At 45.4% G+C, this 27,897-nt stretch overlaps 1 protein-coding gene across 1 annotated transcript in view; it reads left to right on the top strand.

Moving 5' to 3' along the window:
* The first annotated feature begins 188 nt into the window (after positions 1-188).
* The window catches only part of ncoa2 (nuclear receptor coactivator 2), an 85,429-nt gene continuing 57,720 nt past the window's right edge, over positions 189-27,897 (top strand). The window contains exons 1-2 of the mRNA XM_056299402.1: positions 189-314; positions 16,424-16,506. The gene's annotated coding sequence lies outside the window, so the exon portion shown is untranslated. The remainder of the gene's footprint in view (positions 315-16,423; positions 16,507-27,897) is intronic.

The following is a 27,897-nucleotide window of genomic DNA, read 5'->3' on the forward strand; positions in this document are numbered from 1 at the left end:
TGCGGGTTCCCTTAAAAAAAGGGAATAACCGTATCGTCAGACAGGTACTCGCGCGCCGTAGAGGTTGCGAGATCGGCGGTGACGGAGTCGACGGTGGTGCCCCGTGATGTGTGTGTGTGCGCGCGTGTGTGTGCGCGCGGTGTGGGGGAGGACAGCCGCACCACCAGCCAGATAAACAGTCAGCGTCGGTTTTCAGAGCAGGAGTAACATGGCGGCACAGTCAGCCAGCAGAAATGTTTCGCTACCGCGAAGGTCAGAGCCGCTTCCGACGAACGGGATTTAACGGCGAGGACGCAGCCCAAAAGTTCTGAATCGTGAGTAGCCACACGGACGGACGGGCGGGCGGGAGAGCAGGGGGGGGTCTTCGTTAGACGGGCGGCGCGTCGCCGTTTGTAGCGAAATCTGTGACCCCGATACGAGGTCCTCAATCTCGGCTTGTTGGCTCTCGCCTCTCTGCGCTAGCTCGCTTGGCTAGCCGCCGCTAGCCTCTCGGCTGAGCTCGCCGCCGCTGCGGTGTCTCCCCCCTGCGAGCGAAGAAGAAGTCAGCCGGACGCCTCGGCTAGCTCAGCTAGCCGGCTAGCTAACTGAGCTAGCCGCGGCGGTATCCGTGACCTATTTTAGCTTCCCAGACATACGGTGACAAGTGCGTTGGGCCCGGAGGAAGGGTGTACCCTCCGGGCGCGCTCCCCACCTCCCCACCCCCGGTAGACGTGTTTTGTGGAGCCGAGTGGATGACGGTGCATTAACCGAGCCGGAGACGGGGGGGGGGGGGGGGACGAAGTTCGCCGAGACGCCAAGCGACGGCGCGCTTAGCTTAGCATGCTAACATCGGTAGCCTGGCGACCCGTCGGTGTGTGTTTTGGGGGGGGGGAGGACGTTTTTTTCCCTGGGGAATTCGGTTGTGGACGCCGCGGTTGTTTTGAGCGGGCTTTTGAACTCGGCGTTTATTTTCTCGCCTTTATCGGCGGCGTTTCGACTCCCCGCCGCCGATACGCGCTACCAGCAACACGGGGAGGGAGGTAGGGAGGGAGGGGGCGCCGGGGGCCGGCCGGGGAAAAATGACAAGACGCTCGTGTGTTCACTGGCACGCGGGGCGGGTTGTCAGGTATTCTCGCCGAACGCCACCGAGTCCCCATCACAGCCGCTCGCGCTCTGTTTACATCGTCCGCGTCGCGCGCGCTGACACTCGACCAGACGCGCGCTCCGACGTAGAGTAAACACGCGCGCATGGTCGACGAGGTTAACCCCAGAAGAAGAATGAATGACTAAAAAAACTTAACAAATATCAACGAAACGTTATTAAGGGTGACGCCGCTGAGAATGGGTTTTAAAAAAAATGGGAATGAAATCAGAGCGGACGGGACCCCGCGATTTGAGTGACGGCGCAATTAGAGCCAATTAACGAATACAAGTAGGAAGAGGTTGCCCTGATAGGTGGAGGCGCTAAACGCGTGCAAGTTTCCATGGGTTAGGTTATTCCACATGTCAGGCTCACTTCCATGTAAGACGGGCGAGCGGCTCAGGTGGTCAGGCGACCCACATCAGAGAGCTAGTTTACTGTTTTTTGTTTTCTGCAGCCCCCCCCCCCCAGCCCGACTGAAGCAATGGCTTCCGCACGGTTATTATGTAAACAAGCTGTCCGGTTGACGCTCTGCAAAACAAGCCGAGCTCAAGATAGAAAGCGACGAGTTGATCGGTCGAGAGGGGGGGCGACTCGGGTGGGGGGGGGGATTCGGATACATTTGTGATCGCGACGCCAATTAGTTGCCACGTTCCTCGGGCCAACACATTCAGATGGCTACTTCTGGAGCCGACTCCTCTTTTAGAAAGTTAACCCTCGAGTCGTGACGAGGGCTTTCTTAATTGACCCGGTGTGCTCCGGAGGTCTGAAAGGTGCCAGTGCAGCCCCGAGTATGAAAGGTGGCGGAGAGGTTTGATTTCTCGGTTGCGCTGTTGTGCGCCTGCGCTGAATGGCGGCGGCGCGCTGCTCGGTTCTGGTTCGGGACTATACATGCAGACAGCTTGGTGCCATTGCGATGATTGTCGACGCTCCTCTCGCTAACGCTGCAGGAACGTGGCCCTGTGGAACCAGTCGAGCAGTTTCTGTTACGTCACTCTGCCCACCTGACGGTGCACAGGGCATGTGTCACATCACCGATATGAGGCTTAACGTGACGTGTTGGCCAACTGTGGTTTGGCTGGGGGTGGGGGCTACCTTGAAGACGTGATGTATATCGGCCAGACTCGGTTCTATGCAGTTCTGTAAAGGGGGCTTGAGAGCACCGGCACAAGACTGGCGGTACTTTGGATTTAAAGGCACCGTGGAGAATTTGATTACCTCGACGATGGGAGTAGACTTCTTCTTTTGATCTATGTTGGGGTTTTTTTTTTTCAGGAGAAATACTTGATATGCTGACCTACATTGTACTTTGGCTTCAGAGCAATAGTACCAGAAGTTATTTGACACCTCTCTGCTGTCAAACACAGGAATTCAGTTTCACTTAGTGCAAACAACTGTGGATGTGCGGATGGTGGTCGATCTAATTGTTTGCCCTTGGAAGGCCATTAACGCCGAATGAGCCACACTTCCCCTTTAACTGACCTGATTCAAATTGCATGTGTTGGATTTAAAGACGTGGGACATGTGAATATGGCCTGTGGCAGCCCTCTTGTGGTGGCACAGAATGGATTCCATTACTGATAGAAACACACAATGGGCCCCATTCATCAATCGCTCTCAAATGTACAAATTTGTTCTTACGCACCCATGGGATTTTTCAGCCCTGAACTTTGTCTCGGAGGCCAGTGTAGAAACTGGGTACCCCCTGAATTTAAACACCAGCTGGCTAACACTGACGTCTTTGCGAGCCTGGGTGATGGCAAGTTGCAAGAGGGAGACAATAGATGTTAGGGGAAAGGAATTACTAGTAACCGTCAGGCTTTGCTTCTGTCTGTCAGACAATCTTGAGAGCTAAACGAAGTCTTTGGGTGTGTAAAAACACATTTGTACGCACGAAACGGTTGGTGAATGAGGCCCAATGTGTCATGCGGCCTAACAGCTTGAGAAAGTTTGGTTCGCCGGGTCCTGATGCCTATACTTGGTCACAGATACATGATAAATTTGTTTTTTATTAAGCTACGTACAGTAGAGTTATTGGAATCGTCTTATATGGAACAGCCTACGTTTTCTGGATGCACTGGAGAGTAATTCTCTTGAATGTTGTTGATTCTTTTCTTCTTTTTTTTGGTGAGAGTGTGAGAAAAGTGAGTGTGTTTGTGGGATCATGACAGCACAGGAATCTGTGTGAGCGTATATGTGAGTATGTGGATGTTTATACAAGGATAAACGACTGGGGATTTTCTCACACTAACTTGGGAGTTTGTGTGCTTGTGTCTGTGTGTAAGGGGGTGTAGCCCAGAACCGGCGTACTACTTAAATACACAGCAAACTACAACAAGGCTGTATCAACAGGCATGTGTCACAAAATAATGGCCAGCTCACCACATGAGTGCGAAGCAATATTTATGCCTCTTGATCCTTCTCTCTTACCCCCCCCCCCCAAAACACCCCCCCCTCCACCTGCATCTCATTTTCCATGTCGAGCCTCACGTTTTCATACGACTGTCTACTGTCCCTCACACCATTTTATGGTTATTCATTTGTTTATCCTTCACTGTCAGTTCACTCAACAAATCACTTTTCCTTTTTGGTGCACTTTCAATGCTTTTGCAAATTTCTACAAGAAAGCGTTTTCCAATAAACTCGGGAGAAAGACTGCCATCTTGTAATAGCTGGTCTTTGCCCCCTAGGTTGCTTTGTTGCTCCACTGAGTGATATTGTAATCGTCTGACCCTTGATCTCTTGCTTATGCTGCCCGTTTGTTCCGGAGTTGTTACTTCTTACTGCTAGCCTAATTTGATATTTTTTTTCTTTTCTTTTTTTTCTCCTTTGGACTGCAACAGCGGGGCCAGCCCTACACATGCGGTTGTCCGTGAGTGAGTGTGGTTGTCCCTGAGTGAGTGAGTGAGTGAGAGTGAGTTTCACCATTGGTCGGACAGCCGAGCTGGAGTTTCCTCATTGGCCTTTGCGCTTTCAAAATGAATCGCACAAAAAAAGCCGTTTGATAAACGTAGTCGAGGTCCAGCCATATACTAGGTTTTTACCTAGTCTTGTTAAGCAAAGTGGATGACTCAAATCTACATCGAACGGACATGCTGTAGAAATATAACTAACACTTGGAGGACTCATTTAAGTAACTAGTCTATGCGTGTGTTCGTCTGACACGAGTTTGATTTCTGAAATAAATACATTAAGGTGAGGCAACATGCATCACAGAAATTCTTTCAGATTCAACAATCGGCAGTAAACCTCAAAGATCATCTGGTTACCACATGGTTCCCTTTGCTAACAACATTAGGTTGACTCATTTGAACCAGGCTGGAAAATGACATCCCTGTCTCTATAGCTTAGTGGGGCCAGCTCCTGAGCAAATCCATTGGCACCTGACTTACACAGGCTATGTTATATGTGCTCTCTGGGTCCATTTAACGCCTGTGTCAAATGACAACATACAATGTGTAGAGGCCAAAGGTAATCTGGGCTTCCAGAATGACGTTGCAAATTGCTAACTTGCCACTGATGCTGCTGAAATGTCCACTTTTCTACAAAGACCAGATTTTTAGGAAACACTACTGTGCTCTGTTTTCCTTTTTGCAAAGATTGTTTTAGTCTTGACTGCACAAATTGAAGACAGTTTCACTCAAAAGGCAGACTTGACTGATCTGACAAGATAGTCCAAACTCTATACGCAAGAGTCTGTGATGCTTCTAGTCTTGTGTAGATGTAACGAACCTGGCTTTGTTGTTATGTGTTATCTGTCCATTGCACATTGTTCATGACCCACACTGTGTTCTTCTCATGACGCACAAAGTATTTAAACCCTCCCCCTCCTATCTGTTAGCCTTGTCTCACTGGGCATCTCACCCTGCTGCCTCTGCGTTTGTGTTGTCATGGAAACAGCAGTGTGACAGGTCCTGGGTGGGCGTGAGGGATGAGCTGTGGGGTAATGGCTGGGTTCTCACAACAGAGGATGGAGAGGAGGATAAAAAGGAGATGAGCTTTGGCTGACGGAAAGCATAGAATCGATGGTTGGAGGAGAGCTTGCAGGGCATGGGCCTAAAAGAGGAAGGGGTGGAGAAGCTCTTGTTCCCAATTCCACTCTCCTTGCAGGGATCTTGTGCCATGTGGCTGACTCAAGATCCTCCATCAAAAATGGGTTTACAGCTGTTTATAGCAGTGTAAACGTGTTCAACTTCATGCTGGCCAAGCCCACTACTTGTTCTGGAGTTGTCAAAATAAACTGCTTGACATAAGGAAGGGGAGGATATTAATGAAGGACATTATTCGAGCTAAACTGCTGAGCATTCATTAGGAGATAGTCCCATGGCGGTGACATTTTTTTGTTGTTGTTATACATTACCAAAAATATTTGGTAAATTGACCTTTCGCAAAGTTCAGCCCCCTTAGTTACTGTTGCTATGCCCGTCAAGCTTTTCAGAACCATCCAGGAAGTAGCTGGAAAACACCAAAACATGAAGGAAGAAATCAGTGCATTCCCAGGGAAATTAAGTGATGAATCTAGGAGTAATTCATCCTTAATATCATCCCGTACAAGGCAGAAGGAGTTACAGTATGTGGCGGAGGAATACATTCACAGTATTGAAATTAACACTGACTTGCTTTGACTCCGACTCCGGGGCGCTGGGTGCGACTGTAGTTAAGTGTTTAGCTTACCGGTCGCAATTAAAGAATCTGAAACTCCATCAACTAATTCTGAAACATGCCCAAAATAACATTGTGGACTAATTTTATTCTTGCACTGTAGGGTAGGTTAAATATTTCAGCTATTTTTGGAATCTTTCATAATCCATTGTCAACATCATGGTATTATAGTGTTGACTCTGGCCGGGGTACACCGTGATGTTCTTTTATCCAGGCTATTTCAGGCGTTCCGTATGGGCTCCAGGGGCGGCCGGGGACTTGCTGCAGGGCCGGGGAACCGCCCCACAATTTTTTTTTCCCTCCGAACCAGGACCAAGATTTTCGATGAAATAAGGCCGCTGAGAGGCGTCCACGGGTGGGTTGACTTTGCCGAACAGCTCGTCCCTGCCTGGAGCTCACAGAGGGGGAGAAAAGTTTAAAATAGGCTGGATATGGGTAGGGAAGACTGGCCAGAGACTGTCCCAATGCCCAGCCGAACCTCCCCGCGAGTTGTTCTGAAATGAGAAATGGAACCTAGCTAATCTGTGACTAGGATAACAAAATTATGTTAGTGGGGTAACTATCGCTAAGTTGGGTATCTCTGGCCACAGACTAAGCCACTTATGTTCATCAGGTACCTTAATGTTATTTTGCTAGTCAGTAATAGGTTGATTTGTTGATAATGGTAATAATCATTGTGTGGGTAAAAGTAACAGTAATAATACGTTGGCTATATTAGCTATCAATAATAGCTAGTAGCAAGCTTGCCTTGGAGCAGACGAAGGTATTTTTGTTGATGTTTGGCTGTACTATTAAGCTGGCTGTGTCCGCCACACTGCTTAATCCTTTGCCGACATTGCTTTTCTTGTATTTTGGGTTTTGGGATGGGAAAGAAAACTACATCCCCCTCCAAACTTTTTGGATACTTAGTATCCAATTTGCAGCTACCATAGGCACACCGTTTCAGCATTTTGCTGTCTTTTGAAAGCTTTACAGACCTCCTTCGCATAGAAACCTTTGCTAAGGTAGGATTGGTCAAGAACCATTCTGGGGCGGTACTTTGCAAAAGGTCAGTTACTGTATTTTGATTATTGATACCTTTAGTTTAATTTTGCACCCGTTACTTCCCTATCCCAGTGACACTCTTGCTATTTATTGAAGTACTTGAATTAGTTGTTGGAGGATGTAGAGCTTGAAAGGGGTAACCCCTTTTAAAAAACCAAATTATTATTCCATCACACCAAGGCTTGCCTCATGTTCGACACTCACCAGTCTTACAACCAAAGGCAATCCAGTGATTACGACAGCCCAGGCTCCTCCACTTACATAGGTCGGCCACAGTAAAGCGAATATTGATCTCCCCAGGCCAGATGACATTGTGTTGTCCATTTCTCATTGCTGAGAAGGTGCCCTTATCCAGGCAGATTTGCATCAAGGAGGCAAAGAGGTCATGACTGTATATGACAATGTGTCCGCAGCTCTTTTTTGTTGTGCTGTGTGTGGATGTAGATTATTCTATTGGTCTTCTGATTTGGGTATACAGGCTTATTTCTACTTCTAATTGAGAAGAACTCTTCCACTTAGCTAGCCAGTTATCACTCATTTGAAAAACACAAACAGTACTATATTATAAGTTCATAGAACCTACATTGCATAAACTTTACATTGCACTTATCTGGAAGGAGAATTTACAACATGCTTCACAAAAGCCATAAAACAACGAGTAGTACAATAAAAAGGAGATCAGTTTCAAAGTAATAGTATGGTCAACTAAATTGTTACAGCTGGCAGGATGTAGTAATGCATGGGTTTATGAAATACACTGAAATGTGGAGATTTGCTTCTCAGTTACTCTTTCTCCTCTGCCACTATTCATTTGTGGTGCTAGCAAGGGTGCTAGCATGTGATTGGCCCCATGCCCACTCTTGGATTGAGCAAGCTGCTCGCTGTAGTTGGTGGGTGGCCTGAAAATATGCAGCTCCTATCAGCCCTGAGGAAATCTAGTATAGAACCTCTATTTTGAAATTAAAATAATATGGTTCTATAAACCAGTACCAATGCACCATGCAACACAGCTTTGCCATGTTGGGCTCAGGTAGTTTGTAGCTTTGGTGGTGGTTGAGGTGATCCCCCCCCCCCCAACCCTTCGATGTGAAGCGCCTTGGGTGTCTAGATAAAGCGCTATATAAATGTAATCCATTATTATTATTATTATCATGGTGGGAACAGCGGTGGATCTCACGCTCAACGTAAAGCCAGAGGAATGTGTGGATTCCATTTAGAGCTTCTCAGTGCACAGAGGGTCAAATTCTGAACAGCGTGATAACAGGTGAGACTGAAATAAAGTCTCTCGCTCTCTGTCTCTCTCTTTTTGTCCCTCTCTTTTTGTCTCTCCCTGCTGACTCAGCAGTGTTCCTTCAGCGACATGTTATATGGGCTTTGCCTGATTTATCGTTCTGTTCCTCAGACTTACAGATAGACTACTTGCAGTAGGGCTTAATATTTCACTAGATGGCTACTGTTTTCGATCCATGTGATTGAAAACCATGAGTAAATAACTAATCACGCTCATCCACAACCATAGTCGCATAATCTGGCTACCTTGTGACAGGGCCAGCTGACTTGTAGTATGTTTGTTTATCTGATTCCTAATTTCCACACTTAAGAAGAGATTAAACAGACACCCATCAGCTGTAGCTATTGTTCAGTCATGCTGAATCAGGAGCCATGTAAAGGGGAGGGTCTTAAAAGCAAATTTATAACTAGCTTTGTTAGCGTCAGTGTCTTAAGCGAGAAGAATGAGAAACTTCAGTCCGAGGCTTTCTCTGAGATGCACATGAGATACAGAGCTTGCCAAATAAAATGATAATAACCATGTAGCCAAAGTATACATTAGTTAGACACAACTGAGAATAACTGAAAACAAATAAACAAGTGATGGGCAGTCAAATCCATCTCCTACAGCAAACTGCAAACCTGTCAGAAATGCTGAGAATGTATATTCAGTACCAGTACATCATGATCGATAAGCTAATTGTCTTGGTTATAATGTTTAAAGTTAGCCATAAATTGCAAACCGTCCATATTGATGGGACTTGCGCTCCCTAATTGTTGCTCATTTGGTGGTTGCAAAAACTAGGAGGTAGTGATGAACAACAGAGGATGCATTTATTTCTTATGTCTGTTATTGTGATGCATCCAGAAAACAAACCATTTCAAACTGATTTGTTAGTCTGTGACTTCTCCCAGAGCGATGACTTGATTGTTTCTCCATCTTTTCCTGTTTGCCTAGCTTTGCCAACTACTTCCCAGTCTAATTCTTACCCCCCGCTCATGGAGCTGTCGTCTCCACTTGGGCTGCAACCAATGATTATTTTCATAATTGAGCTTATCGATTATTGTTTGTTTGCTTGTTTAGTCTGTTAAAAGTCAAATACTGATCAATGCCCAGCTTACGTTTCTGAGGTCCAAAGTGATGTCTTAAAACAGTTTCCTTGGTCTGACCAACAGCCAACAAAACCTCAAGTATTCATTTTGTAATGATACAAATCATAGGAAGGCAAGAAAACATCAGCATTTATGAAAATGCAACGACAAACGTTTGGTATTTTTAGCGGATGAATGACTCAAACGGTTAATCTATCAAAATTGTAAACCGTACGTTTCCCGTTGATTGAGTAATTGATTAATCGACTAATCGTTTCAGCGCTAGTCCCCGCAAGAACATTTAACACGCAAAAGTGAGGGGAGGGAAAGGGTTATCTTTCCCCACTTGTCCCCTTTTTACACTTATCTCCCAAACATTAAATGATATTTACTTAGTTGTGTATAACAGATACACATGGATGACTGTTCACTTGGATAAATGGTTAGCTAGCTAGCTAACTGAATAACAGTGGTGTAACCGGTTATTTTCTTGCCCGGTGCGGGATTCGATACGGGGTGTGCTGCACCACAAGGCGACATCACTAACCGCTCGGCTAAAGGGTCAGACCCGTTAGCTAGGGGCTAATGTGTCTTATTAGTAGTTTACAGTCGTCACCCTCTCCCGGAAGCGCGGCCTCGCGCTTTGTTATTCCCGCGCTCCGAAGAGACTTCTGAGGATCTGCACACTTCCGTATCCCACCGCTGCCACCAATGTAAACCGAGGGTTTGTAGATGTCGCCTATACTGTATGTATGAAACTATAAAATAACAAATACGGCGGTTCCACTTTCACACGAGGACCACTTTATTTGGATTCTTCCCCCAACCGAACTCCACAGCAACAACACTGCGTACAGCACTTCCGCTCTCTCTTCAGCCTTCAAAATAAGAGCTCAAGGCATATACTGTGGCAACAGCTTATAACAGGAACTTAAAATCGCTAACAGGCAAGTCCAGAAAAATAGGTTACACTGGTATTGAGGTAATAGTAGTGATGTTCATTTGTGCAAGCGCAGCATCAAATGTTGTCACGGTGTTCAGGTTCCATGTCAGTGCTGGTTTGTTTGTGTTTCAGAACTGCAAAACATATTTAAATGATAAGGCTTAATTTGTTGTGCACAAATGACACTCCCAGCTTACCTATAATTCTTTTTCGTGAGCGTGTGCGTGCGTGTGTGTGAGCCAGCCCTCGCGTGTTTGTTTTGCTGCTTGTGTGTTTACATGCTAATGTGCCTCCATTCATCCCTGTGCTCCAGAGATCTGTGGTTTTGGCACCTGAGGATGTGGGCCGTCAAAACAAACCCGCCTCACATCTCATCTGGTAGCGGAGCACAAAATAAAGGCGCACAGTCGTGGGGAGATGAGAGGACGGCGTGAGACTTAACGATGCTGCTCTAATGATACGGCTCCAGCTGTCCATGTTGGCTGACGCGGGCTTAATGTAAAGACACATAAAGGGGGCAATGCTCTTTTAACCTGACCTGTTGGAGAGCAAGGCGAGGGGATGAAGGAATGAAGACGTCGGTCTCTCTCTCCACCTTAGCTAAGTTGTCAGTTAAAAAAAAGGTAGTATATTTAGATAATGAACGATCGTTACTTGAAGGATTGTTTCGATTTGGAAGACCGTAGGGACACTTGGATCAGCTGTTGGTTGGTTTGAGTTTTTCCAAAGCTCTTGAGTCCGTGAGGATGCAGTTCAGCAGGCCTTGACACTTTGTCAGGTGCTCCGGTGGCCGGTGTGTCACGTGAGGTTGCAAATGGTAGTGCCCTGTTAAATCCACTTCATTTTCCCCCAAAGCCAGTTGGATTTTTTCGCTTCACTCCCCCCCCCCCCATTCCATTCAATAAGCCCATGTGCTTTTACTGACTTGTGCATGCTGGGATGCATAGATTTCGACATAGAGACACAGGAGCACGGAAGGGTTCCTGCGAGGTGGATCGGCAAATGGTCTAAGAACAAATTACATGAAATTCCTAATGTACTCACAAATTTTGTAATCTCCGAATTCCTCATACTTCTGTGTTTATATCCTAAATCCGTTTTTTTTTTTTTTTTTTGTGGGCTGGTGGGGGGGGGGGGGTCTCCATTCTTTGTTTTGTCCATGTTTTCTGCATTACACTAATCTCTAAATTGGTAAGTAGGGTGTCTAGTCCCTCTTTCTGACTCGGCTTTCCTTTGTAAACTCAGTGGCTTGTTTGTAAGACCAGGAAGCCATACTAGGCCTGCTAAAAGACCCGCCTATGCAATTTAACAGGCGAAGGAATGGGACTGAAGGAGCAAAGCAACGTCTTAAGTCAAGTTACAGCCCCTGAGCTTTACATTCCCGGTGTCAATGTTAATGGGGTTAGGGTTAGACATAGGAGGTAAAGTAGGTAAGCTAAGACTTAGGTATGTATGTAAGACATTGGTAAAGTAGATGACAACGGATAACACTATCTTTAGATCCTTGATTTGAATGGGGGTGGGGGATTCACAGAAAAAATCCTTTTCAGTGAAAAAAGCATGGGAGAATCATGAGGAAGAGCCTCGGAGGAGGGATCCCTCTTCCGGGATGGGTAGGCTTGTTACAGGTGCTGGCTGAGTGGGCAATCCAAGAACAGATTTAAAAGACCAGTTTAAATGGAGGAGGGAGAAAAAAAAAGAAAACGGCTGTAAAAATCACTTCCCTTAATGAATACACTTAGTCATGATGAAGCAATACAGAAAAGTGTAAATTGTGTGGGTGTAAATGAGATGAGCGCCACATTATCTTAAAGGCACAGTGCAGGTTATGACTTCCCGCACGAGTCTTTCTGTTTTCCTCTTTCGAAAGCTTGTGCTCACATGCGCACACACCCTTACTACCGATTTTTCACGCCTATTTAGCTCTCAGTTGAACATACACGTTCGCTTTATCAGGTCTTATGACTCGCCGTTTACGACACATCGGCCTCATTACGGTCACATTACATTTGTGTTTACTCTCTCTGTGGTCACAGCTGAAGAACTTGGCTGTTGCTGTTTGAGCAACAGGTGTAAGGCCACTTGGCGTGCGGTTGAGAAAAGCAATGAGGCAACTGCATCAGAAAGTATTGATATTCGCTGGCGTGTGATCAGAGGGAAATAAAAGTAAATAATCTTGATTTAAAAAAAAAAAAGGGGGGGGGATACCGCAGTATATCCAGGGCATATTTATTTTTCTGAACTTGCTTATTTGTTTACATGTTCCTTTCATAGTATTTACAAAGTTGCACAGACTAACCACAGTCGCATACCGTCTGCTGGCGTGGTACGAGGCCAAGTGCCTTGAAAAGAAAACTGTTGGCCAATTTATGCTCCCCCCCCCCACCACCACCAGTGTAGGGATTTGAACCAGTCACAAACCGATTTCTTTACTTTCTAGGCCATCACCATTCCCTTTTTATCTGACCAGGGCGTAATGCCTCATTACTCCCATCATTCCATTTCAGATTAGGCAGATGCTGGGATAGCTCAGAGAGCTGTTAGGCCAGTAATCCTATGATTTGGAGCACCTCACATGTGTAATTGTTCCTTCACAGTGCTCCCAAGGTGGAACAAAGCCTATTGATTATTGGTTAGGGGCAGGATGTTAGCTAAGCTGTGGTGTGACCTGTCTGGAGCAGAACACATCAAGCGTTGTCATTAGGTCAGATATCAGCTCGGCTTCTTATTGAATCGGGAGGGCATTAGTAGGCCATTCGAAAGGCAGCCGGCAGGGGCTCCATTGGTATTTAGCCTTCCCGTGACCTGGCCATTATGATCAATTTCTACAGTGTAAAACGTCTACCCCCGTGTTCCATCTTATCCCTGACTGATTGGCTGCCCGACTCGTTAGCGTTGTTAGTCAAGCCTAGGTGACAAATCCTTTTCACACCGGAGTTCATCACCAGCTTGAGAGAGAAAGTAGCAGATTGCAACGGCTCCCAAGCCCTGACTTTAGGCAGTCCTCCTGGTCACCTACCCTGATCACGTCTCTTCTAAACACTGATGACAGGAGACAAGCCACACATACACATACACACACGCATGCACGCACACAAACATCTGAAATGTGTTCAAAGGTCATAGAGCAATGCTCAAAAGCTTACAAGGAGTGTGTATCACATTTGCAGCTGTGTGAACCCAGAACTGCTGTTTGTAGTCGTCGCCAGCACCGTTTTCTTTGTCACAAGCACTTTTTTTCTTCTTCTTTCGTTTCTCAGGCAGTTTTTTGTTTCACACTCTTTTGGGCGATATCGAGTTGTTTGTCGTAAAGATTATGGGGACTCTGGGGTTTCACACCACACTCGGAATAAAACGGACAACAGCTCTTAAGCGGAGCTACATTTTAATTGGCTGGCTCTCTCCCTTCAGTGGGAGCTTGAACTTTTATCCTCTGAACTCTGACCTCCTAATTGCCAACAGATGTCCGGGCAGAGATTGTATTGGTCATTTAGGTATACCCGTGATCCTGTTTCAGGCATGAAACGTAGGTGATATGGGAATTTGGCTGTCTGTGTAATGCGCTTCTGTCCGCATACGCTTACAGACACAACTATACATTTACATGCATGTTCAGTAAGTCAACCAAAGAAGATTGTTGAGTTTTGAGTTGTTTTTGTATTTCAACTTGAGACGCCCCCCCCCCCCCAGATTGGACCCTACCGAGGTTTGGGGTAACCTTGGTCTTTGTTAATGTAGCCAGTAAAGCTGGCTCACAGACTTGGCAGGGCTGTGTGTGCTGTCGGATAGATTACACCAATGTGTTATTCAACACTCCTTTGTCTGTGCCAAGCAGAATAGCCCTTAAAGGGCAGAGCACTCTTCAAGACAAAAGGAACGGTGCCTTTCCCTGGAGAGTTCTTCGCTGCACGCTTGCATGCATGTTTGCATGCCTATTTCTATGTAACTTGATGTGTGCTCCTGTTTTTTTTGGGGTCACAACACTAAATTGCAACATTAATTGTGAAACGTTGGAGTGACTTTGGCAAAGTTTAACTTGTCTAAATATGCGACGAAGTCCAGCTCGGTTCTAGGCCAGCTGCAGAGAACTGACAGTTTTGAGTGCTATGTTGACTCACTTGTAGCCAGCCATGCAGTCAATATAGACAGTTTATTTACCCATTACCACAGTCCAGAGATCCCACCAGCAGTGCTCAGCCAGCCAGGCGGCATTGTGATAATTAAAACTACAGGTAGAGATATACCCTGATAGCTGGCAGTCCTCTGTAATACTTCTTCTTTAAGAGGATTCTGAAATAACAACGCATAACACAATAAGAGCAAAACATTATTTTGTACTTGTTTTGTTGGACTCCTTAATTGTTTTACAGATCAACACAGATTGAGAGGCTAAATAATTCCCACCTAAGAGAAACAAGTTTGCCCCGGTGAATTAACCACAGATTATATCAGTTCATGATCACCATCGGTCATTTTCAACCAAACCAGCAGAGTGATAGAAAAGAACCTAGACAGAAGACTTCTAGTCCTCCGTCAGGCTCTTTGTTGAGAATATATGGTTGCCTGGGACTGAAAATTACTTAGCCGGGTGGGCATTCGTCCAGATGCTGATGTTAAGCTTTTTAATTAATTCTCTCCTCCAGAAATGGCCGTGAACACAATTTAGGAGAACCCCCCCCCACACACACACACACACACACACACACATTTCATTCTCAGAATTCGGAGAATTGTGCCTCTTAAAAAAAATAGTTCCACCGATTTCCACGGTGTCATTGTCGTACCATGCGCTGCTCTGTCAGTCACAGTGTTCAGTGAATGGGGGGCGGCGGGGGTGCAGGGCAGAGGCCGAGCATGTGACAGAGCATTAATGCTCAGAGGAAATTCCTACAGAGGATGAGAACAAGGGGCGGGGGGGCGGGGTTGAGCAAATGCAAAGAGGAAGCTGGAGTTGAGAAACACCGGGCTGTACAATTTTACTAATTTGCAAGTTTCGTTAAAAGCATTCAAACCATATTCATATCTCGGATGTTTTCCGCTGAGAGGGTTGGTTTTTTTTCTCTCTTTTTTTTTTTTTGTTGGAAGGTGCTTACAGTAGAAGTGGAAAGAAATACCTGTTGGGAGTATCTGACTTTTAAAAAAAAAAAAACTTGAAACAGTTCAGAATCTCCCAGCAGCACAAGCTGTTTGGGTGTGTGGTGTGTCGATCACCCCAAAGGGCTGAATATCGCCTTTCCACATGGCTCACGAGCTATGAACTTGAGCGGGGTTTAGAAGGGGAGTCATTCTCCAGTTACGTCACCACATGACATCACGTGAGCACATTCCTCAGCTGGCTTGTTTGGCAGATATTTGGGAGAAATCCCCTCAGAGGAGGGGGGGGGGGGACTAGCTGGCTCTCCTTCCACTAGGCTACTTTAGGTGCAGGGCGAGCTCTTCCTTCATTACCATTTGTCGCTCGCTTTTCTCTCTCTCTCTCTCTCTCTCTCTCTCTCTCTCTCTCTCTCTCTCTCTCTCTCTCTCTCCTAAATGGCCTAGCAGAGTTCTTTCTCAAGCGACAAGTTGCATTTTCTAATTATCTGAACGGGATTATGGCTTTGAATTGAAGCCCTTTCCTCCTGTCTAATTAATTGTGTGTCATGATTAAAAAGGCCCTGTGTGTTCCAGGTTGTAATAAGGCTGTGAGGTCCCACAGGGGGATTGACTAAACCCTTTAGATGCCTCACTTACAGCTGTGTGTTAACCTATCGCAAAAAAGCGTGCGCCAAATTTGACCGCTTGCCCTCGGCCCCTCTGCCAGCTGATGAGCCCTTGGTCATGAAACTGGCTCAAGCAAACTAGTTCTAACCTTGCACCCTGCTGAAGTTGTCGACGACTAGCTATTTAATAACCGTGTGAGTGTTTTAATTGTATTCTGTGTTTCAAACAGCCTGCTTTGACAATGTGTCATTTTGAAATTGTTCTCTCCTTTCTTTTGTTGTACATTTCTGCACTGTATGACAACAGCTTCCATGAATATTTGGAGCCCGACAAATGATGCCTTGTAGAAATTGTTCGTTCAAATTGCCATACCAAACAAAGTAGACATGTTTTCTATCTTTCTTTCTTTTTTGGAACGTGCCACTATTTTAGACGCTATCACAACGTTGGTGTCCTCCGTTTGTGTGTTCGTGCTTGCGTTTGCGGCGCAGCCTCACTGATCAGAGCGGCAGCGTAAATCACTCGGTGGTGTTAACTCTGTGACCCATCGATGCACTCCGTGATGAGTTTTTGTTGTCCCTCTTCTCTTGCAGGGTGAAGTGGACGATGCTTAAAGGTTTCCCAGCATTGCTGTCTTGCAGCGATGCCCTGAGGGACTCTCTGGACTGAAGCCAAGGTAAGAGGCACAGCCGCAGCCAGTTCTCCATTTGCACAGCAACAGTGCTGTCTTGCATGTTAAGTGTGTGTCACACTGTACAACGGGAAAAAGAGTGAAATCTTGGTACAACCCCCTTGTCACACTTGACGAGCTGAAGTGGGATCACTGTCATATTGTACAAACACCGACGAACTACTTCAGCTGCCAGCAAGTCGACTGTGACCACCACACAAAAAAAAAAGGCAACTCTGTCCTGGGGACATTCAAAATGATCTCGTGAAAGAAAATACACCTGCACTAATGCACAGCATTTTTCTTTTGCCTCGAGAGAAACCAAAGAAGAAGAGACAACATGGATTGGCAGTTCTCCAAAGTTCGCTTGAAATGGTTAATATCTCCAGATATTTCTCGCGTAACTGTCTGCACACTGGTATTCTAGATTATCAAATGACTTTCATTGATTTCCTGATGGCAAGACACACACACACACACACAGAGGGAGTACGGGGCAGTGTGATCCTTTTGTTTGTTTCATTTATAGGATGTTCTGTTTATGACAATCGCGAGGATGTCGTCATTTTCTGCCATGCCTCTATTGGTCAATCACCAGGATGGTGTCATCGCCATTCGACATTTTCGGACACTGCTAGAACTTGGTCGGCGCCCTACAACATCACTGTCAGCTGTCTATAACCCTGTCACACTGACTTACCCAAGACAGATTACCATCATGGAAATGTTGTCTCAGACAGCCTCATCGTCGGCGATATCAAACAGTGAGTGGGGGGTTTTAACCAGAGGACTGGCTATTGCCACAGACTTCCCCTGTAAATGATAACAGTAGACAACAAGGGGTAGTCGCATGGATTAAGATAACTCCTGAACTCAGGACTAGCTTAATCAATTTTTGACCCCACCCTATCGACATAAACAAAGATATGCTCTGCGCCAGAAATGTATTTTAAACCTTTTTTAATAGGAGACAGGGAAGCGGTGGTGGAGCGGCTTTGATACGAGTCTGATCCAGGCATTGTAACCCTCCCATTTGATGAGCCGCACAGAGTGAGAATCTTGCTTTATCTCCTGTCTTCTGTTTGTAGGTCAGGGTTCAGAGATTTGAGCAGTATTTTGGTTTTAAGTCCAGCTACCACGACTAGCACAGCTGCTGCTATGAGCTGGCCAGTCTGCCTGGCCTCCTCTTCCACTCCCTCCCTCATGTTTTTGGCCTCCTTTTTTTTTTTTCTTCCAGAGAACCTATTAGCCCCTAGGTCCAACCTGTTTTCTGAAAACGATGGCCGCATTCAACAGTTTTCTCGGTCCGCAGCTTTCACGTCTCGGGGATGAAGGCCTGAAAACGAGCCTTTCCACTTCAAGTGTCTTGTCTTCTTGCGGCACGGTGGTGTTGCTTTGAATTGTCGATAGTCCTCGATTGAAATTGTTTGTCGTCAGGGCGACTCGTCAGCACAGCGTTTTCTGATAGTATCAATCATGGAGGTGACAGTTGAAGTGAATGTATGTCAGCCATCTGTTGTGCTGTCTCTGTGTATACTCCCATGTTGTAGAGGAGACCGTCAATCACACCTGACACTGATATAAGGTAACACATTTATAAGATCAAGCGCAAGATATTTAATCTCACATGATAATCTGATTTTCCCCAAGACGTCTCCCCTCCAGCCCCGCTTTCAGCCACAGATGAATTGGTGACCGGATTGCTGTAGAGAGGCATTTATTTATACCAGTTAATCAATTTTGACATCCCTTGACTCTACCAGACCCCCCCACACACACACACACACCCAGCTCCTTCTTCCTCTCACTGCATCCCTCCATCAGCACGAGCTAAGCGCTCCACACCTCTTCCATTCCTCCTCCTCCCCAGCTTAATGTCTTTATTATACGGACATCCCTCCCCTCCCCTTCCTGCGACACCCTGAAGTGACTTGCCAGTGTTAAAGATTCATGAGCATGATCAGCTTTCGGTAAATGGGGGGACTGGCTCTTGGTTGCAATCTGGCACTTTAAAGCCATTACCTTGCAGTGAATCTGGAGTGGATGAGCTCTTCAGTGGAATTGGGTGGCAAGTGAGGCGCTCGTGTCTGTGTGTGCATGCAAGTTGATGTGTTTGTTGTGTTTGTTTGTATGTGTGTGAGTGTATGTGTGATTTCGAAAGGGCCCCTCTGGGTGTATGTCAGTAGTCTGAAGGAGCCTTGTTTTGTGTCATCGCTTCACTTCCTGTCATGGCAACCCCGCTGCATAAAGATGAAATGAAACCAGCATGTAAAAGATGTGCTCTTACTTACTCCTCCTGTTTGTTTGTTTGTTTTTCCCACATCCCTCTGCAATCCCTCAGACTCTTCTGTATGTCCAGAGCTACATATCAGACAGTAAAGTCTTGTTAAAAACACTGAAGATTTTCTTGAGTTTGACTCTACAGAGTTCCTCATTTCCCGTCTTTTCAGCCCCCCCCCCCCAACCCTCTCCACCTGCTTCTGTCTTGACCCAGAGGTAATATCACAGCATCTGGTTCAAGGCAAAAGAAGCAGTTGGGCCAGAGGGTTCACATACACACAACCCATTGAAAATCAGTAATGTTTTCAATTACATGTGTTTGTCTTTAATACTGTCTGACGTAGTCCCAACATGCCTCTGTGTGCTTTAGCTCCCCAGCACGCCTTCTCACCCGTGCAAATATTGAACCGTAAATTGAGAAGTGAATCCTCCGTACCCCGAGTTTAAGCTCTTGTCACTGTCTCTCTCTACTTTGTGGAAATACAAAGGCCCACGGTGCAATCTGTCCCGGCTGCAGCAGTGGTATAGGTGCATTCTCCTTCTCGGTCTCTCACCCAGCTCATTTTTCAATCGAGCCATCTGAGGACAGCCTAGAAACCAGTGAGACATTGTTCAGTGCCCCTCAGTGGTTTGGCACTCTGGAGGGGCTCTCATTATTATAGTGCAGGAGACTTCAAACGCTTTCCCGATAGCTTTTGATGCAAACAAGCAGTTTAACGCACAGTCACGCCTGGCACACTGTGGGCCCCATAAGCACTGGGTGTGTCTCTGCAACCAAAGCCCTGCTAACCCACATGATTACAGGAATGGCACACTGGCACATGCCCTCACCCCCTTGGCCATTAGGCTCCAGTGAAGAGTGAGGGATTTTTTTTTAATAGTATGACTGGAATGGGTGATTCACTCCTTGAGAGGACCCCCCCCACCACCAGTCTCCCCCCGGCACTGTGCACACAGCCGTGCTCCCTTTATGTGGTTAAGAGAGCGAAACCTCAGTTGAGAAAACTGTCTAGAAGTAGTCGAACTATTATTATTAACAGGCTAGTGAAGAGGATCTTAAGAAACGTACTGGTACTACAAGACTATGCAAACTGACAATGAATAAACAGTTGCACTAATAATGTATAACGAGGCATTTGCCATTTGGTGCCAATTTAAGTGCCATTTAAATCCACGGGTGTATAAATGTTTATCATACATTACATAAAAGGGAACTGAAGACTTCACAGTGGCAGTATTAAGGTCATGCTCTCCTGAGCTGTGAAAGACCAAATTGGTTCTTCAGGCATATGCAGCATAAAGTTGACTGCAAAGCAGTTATAGGTTATAGTGTTGTGTGACTGTCGTTAATTTTGACAATTAGAGAGCAGGGAGAGACTAGGCTAAAGGGGACCATAGAAAAGGCACATTATATGGATATCTTTCGGGGAATGGAAGACAGGTACATGCAGGGGTTAGAACCCACATATGGCATCCAGAATACGATCCTCAAAGCCTACACCACATTATCAAGGCTAGAACTGTTCAGGTGGCAGACGCTTTATCAGACACCGCCTGCCCTCTGACCAGTTAATAGTTTTAAGTATCGCGATCAATATGCAAGTATCTTGGTGATTGCATGAGCATCACCACTTCACAGGATTGCTTTTGCTTTCTTCTGTAAGTGTGGTTGCAGAGTGTTGAACAGGTTTAATCGTCTTGAGTTGTACTTAAAGAAGCCTTAACTAGAGGCAGTCTGCGCAGCAGCCGCAGCACCTTGTTGTCTCTGCATTCCTACCAGACCAGACTGGGTGGCTCCAGCTGAGGCCAGGAGAGCCTGCTCCTGTGTCACCTAAGATATGAGCAAGTACAAACGCATCCGATCACCTCAGCTGCAGCCACTGCTCTCAAAGTCAATTGAGTTTTCAAACTTTGATGTGTTTCTGCATGTGCATATGCCGCACACACACACACACACACACACACACACACACACACACACACACACACACACACACACACACACACAATGTGTAGTTAGTTTACTTGTGTGTCTTTAATATTTATAAATTGGCTAGTGATTGTGTGGCAGTTTGTCTCTAGCTGTTTTGTCCTAACAGTTGATGCTACACACACTGAAACTCGGTATGTTACCCACATACGCTGGAGACATCCTGTTGTCATATGGCAAAAATTTGTTTTTCCATGCTATGTTATGCCCCCAAATTTTAAAGTGAGACTTTGCAATTTTTCAAGTTTATTTCCACATATTGGTCCTCAGTAATGCTCACTATTGGATGGCACCATTTCTGCCTACTCATGCTCTGTCCCGGGGAGCATTGTAGATAGGTTAAAAATTTAGCTACTGACATCATTGGCAGGGATTTCAGTCTAATGAGAAATACAAGCTGTTTCGCTTCCTTTATTTTCGCTAGTGCCTCAGAGGGAAGGGAAGAAGGTACAGAGGGTGGCAGTCCAACTTAAACCTAGGAGGAGTTGCTAACCATACATGTTCGCCTACAGACTCTATTTAGATCTTGTTAATATGCAGAAAGGGCTTGAAGATGGATGAAGATGTATTTCATATTTTGGCAGAGCATACTTTACAACTGTACTTGTATGAGCCGGACGACACCGAAGATGGAGTTAATTGAAATGGAGCTACAAGGCAAGCGGCAACTGACAACGTGAGGTTTTCCTACCCAAGAAGCAACTCCAGGGGTTTAAGGCCATGTCAGGCTTTACTGAGTACAGTGACTGGTGGTGTACCTTTTAGAAATTGTTCATCAATGCCTACTGAAATAGTCTGCGTTTCACCTTGAACTTAATTGAGGGCAAATTCTATTGGAGGAAAAAGAAAATCCAGAGTGTAAACTAGGGCTGCAGGATGTGGTTTGAAAAAAATCATATTGCGGTTATTTTGACAAATATTACCATTGCGATATGACGCACTGTTAGTGGGAATGATCATTTTTGCATCACAATTTTAATTTTCACTAAAAAAACAAACAAACTTAGAATCATGATGATGTGACATTTGTTAAGGTCTGTACCAAAGGAGTGTGTTTTCTTACATCTGGAGAACAAGATTTGTTGGCCAGTGCATTTCTGCAGCACTACAGTGCTGTGAGTGCAGTAGGGTTAATCAGTCTCATAAATTTACTAAGCATTAATTTTAGTGTTTAATATTTTATAATTGAACTACTAACACTGATGGAATAATCAAATTAGTCTCATTAAATCAGTGTCAGAAAATCACTCATGAATCAGTCTCATAAAATTATTGGCCAGTAATTTTGGTGTTCAATAGTTATGATTGGAGGCATCCAGGTAGCATAGCAGTCTATTCCGTTGCCTACCTACACGGGGATCGGCGGGTCGAATCCCTTTGTTACCTCCGGCTTGGTCGGGCGTCCCTGCAGGCACAATTGGCTGTGTCTGCGGGTGGGAAGCCGGGTGTGGGTATATGTCCTGGTAGCTGCACTAGCGCCTCCTCTGGTCGGTCGGGGCACCTGGGGAGGGGGAACTGGGAGGAATAGCGGGATCCTCCCATGTGCTACATCCCCCTGGCAAAACTACTCACTGTCAGGTGAAAAGAAGCGGCTGGTGACTCCACATGTATCGGAGGAAACGTGGTAGTCTGCAGCCCTCCCCAGATTGGCAGAAGGGGTGGAGCAGCTTGGAAAATAGGGTAATTGACCAAGTACAATTGGGGAGAAAAAGGAGTGGGGGGGAGAATACTCATAATTGAACCATTCAAGTTGATGGAATAGTCATTGTTAGACCAATTGGAGTACTTAAGTTAGCGGAGGATGGCTCCAGTGAATACTGTCACAAAACATGCAGGACGATGACTTACTTCAACAAAAGAATTTATTAGAACAATTCAAGCACAGCAGCAGGAGCCTCGGGGATGTGTAGACAAAACAACCGACAAATCCACCAGCGGCTCCTTTTCTTGTCGTGTGTCAAAAACGTGGTCTTCTTGTTAAGGCGTCTGTTAGCGGCTCAGTCGTTTTCTTCAGTTCCCTCTGTTTGGTTTCCCACCAGCAGCTACAGTGAGAAAGATCCCTCGCTCCCAAGCGCACATTCAATTACCGTGATGGTCGTGCATTAGTGTGATATGTAAGGACAAACGGAAGAGCAACTCTTTCTCAGGTGACTGAGAATGTCAGTGCAGGACGAGATCAGGCTCCATCAGCAGGAACAGTCTGTCGACAACTACATAGAGAGGGATATTATTGTAGGATTGCAGTGCCTAAACCCCTCATTACAAAGACAAATGCACTTTTGAGAGTTCAGTGGTGCAAAAACCGTAAGCACTGGTCTACAGAGATGTGGAAAAATAGTGATATGGTCAGATGAGTCATTCTTCACCATATTCTCAACAAGTGGGCAAGTGCGTGTGTGGCATACACCATGAGAACAGTACATGCCTGAATACTTGACCCCTACAGTGAGGGGTCCGGAGGCTCTGTTATACTGTGGGGGGCATTTTCCTGGCATGGATTGGGTCCACTGCAAATCAATGCAAAGTTATTCTGAGTGATCCCTTTTCTCCTACGATGAAACATTTCTGCCGTGATGGGAGGGTCTCTTCCAGGATGACATTGCCCCCGTCCACAGGGCATGAGGGGGTCACTGTTTGGTTTGATGAGTATGAAAATGATGTAAATCATATGCTATGGCGTTCAGTCACCAGATCTCAATCCAGTTGAACATCTATGGGATATTTTGGACTGACATGTTAGACCAGTGTTTCTCAACCCAGTCCTCGAGGAACCCCTATCCTGCATATTTTCTTTGCAACCCTGAATAGGTACCTGTTTGTAGTTATTCAACCAATCAGCAATGAATTTTGTCAGATGTTGCACACCTTGCATAATTAAGTGCTGCGAGATGATTGGTCGAGTAAGTACAAGCAGGGCTACCTATGCAGGGTTACAATGAAAATCTGCAGGATAGGGGTTCCTTGAGGACTGGGTTGAGAAACACTGTGTTAGACAGTGTTCTCTACCACCACCACCATCAAAACACCAAATGATGGAATAACTTATGGAGGAATGGTGTTCCATCCCTCCAGTAGAGTTCAGAGACTTGGAGGATCTATGACAAGAACCACTGATGCTGTTCTGGAGGCTTGTGCTGACCCAACACCTTACTAAGACATTTGGTGTTGGCTTTTCCTTTGTCACCCATCTGTATGTCAAAACGTTAGTTTATTTTTGTTGCACCTATTAAAATATTGTTGCTGTTAGCTTTATGCTCCAGACATTCTTTTTCATGCAGGTTCTCTGTCCTGTCTGGGTAAGACTACAGTTTTTACTCAGCTGATGCATAAAAATTTTCTTATTTTTAGCCTGTAATTGATGTCAGCTGCTACCTAACATTAAGCAAAGCACATTATTTTTTTGTATTTATTAATTTGTCTGATTAGTTTATAGTGTAACATTGTCATCTGTTCATCATAACAACATGCGAATTGCAGAGTGGTGTCCTGGCTCTGGGGGGGGGGGGGGGAGATATCTCACTCTGCAGCATTCATAATAACTTCTGTCCGTGGCTTGAACAGACATTCGAAGACTTTTATCCGTGACTAACATCAGAGAATTAAGGCTTTATCGACCTTGTTCAGAGTATTGCGAGGGAATGCAAAAGTGTAACGAGGAAACGCAAGAGTATTCAGAGTAAAATTTAGCCCGTGATTGTCATTGTGTGTGGATCCACTGTGTTTTAAGGAAACCACCTTGGTTTAAACACTTTTCTTTCCCCTTAATGATTACCGACCTGTTGCTTGGACCTCTGTTATTATGAAGTGCCTGGAAAGATTGGTTATACCATATAGTATAAAATGTAACAGTCCTGTTACCTTTGACCCGTTACAGTTTGCCTACTGTACCAACAGATCTGTAGATGATGCTGTCTCACTTGCTCTGCATACTGCTTTAGGACACCTTGAAAAGAAAAATTCCCATGACAGAATGTTGTTTATTTATTACACTTCTGCTTTTAATACAATTTCACCATCCAAACTGGTGTTGAAACTCGGAGATCTTGGTCTGGGCAACTCTTGTCTGTAATTGGCTAGTTGATTTCCTGACAGACAGGCCCCAGACTGTGAGAACAGGTAAAACATACACATTAGTTCTTAGAACAGGCGCACCTCAAGGCTGCTGTCTCAGTCCCCTGTTGTACAGTCTGTTAACACACAACCGTGTTGCGAAATATGACAACAGCATTATTAAATTTGCAGATGACGCCACGGCGTTTGGACTAACAAGTGGCAGTGATCAGAGGGCCTATAGGAGGGAAGTGGCTTATTTAACCATACAGTGCCGTGATGGCAACCTCTCTCTAAATGTCAATAAGACAAAAGCAGTCCTTGTTGACTTTAGAAAGATCAGAGGAGATCACATTCCTATTTCTATCAATAGGTTATCTGTTGAAATTGTGGACAGTTTCCGATTTCTCGGTTTACACATCAGACACCCTCACGTGGTCTCTTAACGTCAACTGTCTCCTCAAGAAGGCACAGCAGAGACTTTATTTTCTGAGGCGTCTCAAGAAATGTGGTATGAGTACCAAAACTCTCATGAACTTTTATCATAGCACCATGGAGAGTGTCTTGACAGGCAGTATCACAGTGTGGTTTGGCAGCCTGACAGCTGAGGACTGCAGACGGCTTCAAAGGACTGTAAAGACGGCAGCAAAAATCATTGGCATGGAACTACCACAACTTCATAATATTTACACCGCTCGCTGCAAAAGGAAAGCCAAAAACATTTCATAAAACCATTAAGGACACCCACCAGCCACCCTGCTCATGTTCTGTTCTTGCTACTTCCATCTAAAAAAAACACTACCGGCGCATCAAGTCACACACCACCAGTCTCAGTAATAGTTTCTTTCCACAGGCAGTCAGGTTGCTGAACAGCTGACACACCCATATGCATATCCATATGCCTTGTTGCGTTATTGTGTATATAATGTAAGAATTCTGTGTACATAATCTATGTAGTTCTGGTGTAGGGATGGTGTGCCCTTGTGTCCTTTGTGTTAAGGCAGAGAGAGCCAAAGCATCAAGAATTCAATTGTATTCCAATACGCATGATAATTAAGTTGAACTTGAACCCATTGTTGCCTTTAAGGGGCTCTGTAGTTTCCAGAGGGGATTGAGGAGGTAAAAAAATGTCCTTTGATTCCCAATCAAACTGATTTAACGTAAAAACAAAAAAAAAATTGAATGTTGTTTTTGCTTATTAAAAAAAAAATGACTCGCACAGTTTTGCTGTGTATTGATGTGACAATTAGCATTGAGATATTGGAGAGTAATTGGCACAGATTAGTGGCCACTTTGCATGGCCTTGGCGATGTCATAATCTGACCCTTCATTTAGACCTGTGAGTCAGTCAGGCCATAATGGAGATGAAAAGCTGTAATGAAGTGAGAAGTGCTGAGTTCACACAGGCAGGGCTGGCCTGTCATCACAGAGACAAGTGCAGATACTCCCATGTGCGTGTGTGTTTGTGTGTGTATGAATGTGTGTATATGTGTGTGTATCTGTGTGAGTGAATGAGACAGAGGCAGGGATGTTTACTACCCCTATGCAAGGGGAGACCTAAGCACAATGTAATTGTCAGGAGTAGCACAATAACTTTTTAGGTGCTGCAGTTCACTACCTGACCCTCATCCTCTTTTCCAGGCGTATCCTCTGTTTTTAGTTGCAGTGAAATTCTCAACCTCCCATTGTTTTAGTCATAAACAATTCATAGATGGCTTGGTACATGGAAAACTATCTCATTATATACCAGTAAGCCAAAACATTAAAACCACTGACAGGTCAGTGAATAACATTGATGATCTCATTACAATGGCACCTGTCAAGGGGTGGGATATATTAGGCAGCAAGTGGACAGTCAGTTCTTGAAGTTGATGTGTTGGATGCAGGAAAAATGGGCATGCGTAAGGAAGGATCTGAGTGACTTTGACAAGGGCCAGATTGTGATGGCTAGATGACTGGGTCAGACCATCTCCAAAAACAGCAGGTCTTATAGGTATGCAGTGGTCAGTACTACCAAAAGGGGTCCAAGGAAGGACAAGCAATGAGCCGGTGACAGGGTCACGGGCGCCCGAGGGCTCACTGATGCACATAGGGAGCAAAGGCTAGCCCATCTGCTCCGATGCCACAGAAAAGCTACTGTAGCTCACATTGCTGAAAAAGTTAATGCTGGCTATGATAGACAGGTGTCAGAACAAAGTGTATCGCAGTTTGCTGCATATGCAGTTGTGCAGCTGCAGACCGGTCCGAGTGCCCATGCTGACCCCTGTCCACCGCCGAAAGCGCCTACAATGGGCACGTGAGCATCAGAATTGGACAATGGAGCAGTGGAAGAAGGTCATTTGGTCTGATGAGTCACATTTTCTTTTACATCATGTGGACGGCCGAGTGCATGTGCATTGTTTACCTGGGGAAGAGATGGCAACCGGATTCGCTATGGGAAGAAGGCAAGCCGGTGGAGGCAGTGTGATGCTCTAGGCAATGTTCTGCTTTGAAACCTTGGGTCTTAGCATTCATGTGGATGCTACTTTGACACATACCGCCTCCCTAAACATCGTTGCAGACCAGGTACAACCCTTCATGGTAATGGCATTCCCTGATGGCAGTGACCCCTTTTAGCAGGATAATGCAGCCTGCCACACTGCAAAACATTTTCAGGAATGGTTTGAGGAACATGACAACGAGTTCAAGGTGTTGCCTTGGCCTCCAAATTCTCCAGATGTCAATCCGATCGAGCATCTGTGGGGTGTGCTGGAAAAATAAGGCCGATCTATGGAGGCCCCACCTCACCACTTACAGGACTTAAAGGATCTGTTGCTAACGTCTTGGTGCCAGATACCGGAGTACACCTTCAGAGGTCTTGTGGAGTCAATGCCTCGATAGGTCATAGCTGTTTTGGCAGCACGAGGGGGGCCTACACAATATCAGTCAGGTGGTTTTAATGATTTGGCCGATGGGTATAAATAAAGCCTGAGATGCAACTTCCTTTTTTTTGTGTACCATTTGCGTATCACTGACTTTTCTCAGAAGATTTCATGGCCACCTAATATGTGTGGATAATGTTGCTTAGCCAATTGCAC

Source organism: Lampris incognitus, chromosome 19 (assembly GCF_029633865.1).
Source record: "Lampris incognitus isolate fLamInc1 chromosome 19, fLamInc1.hap2, whole genome shotgun sequence".
NCBI classification, from domain to species: Eukaryota; Metazoa; Chordata; class Actinopteri; order Lampriformes; family Lampridae; genus Lampris; species Lampris incognitus.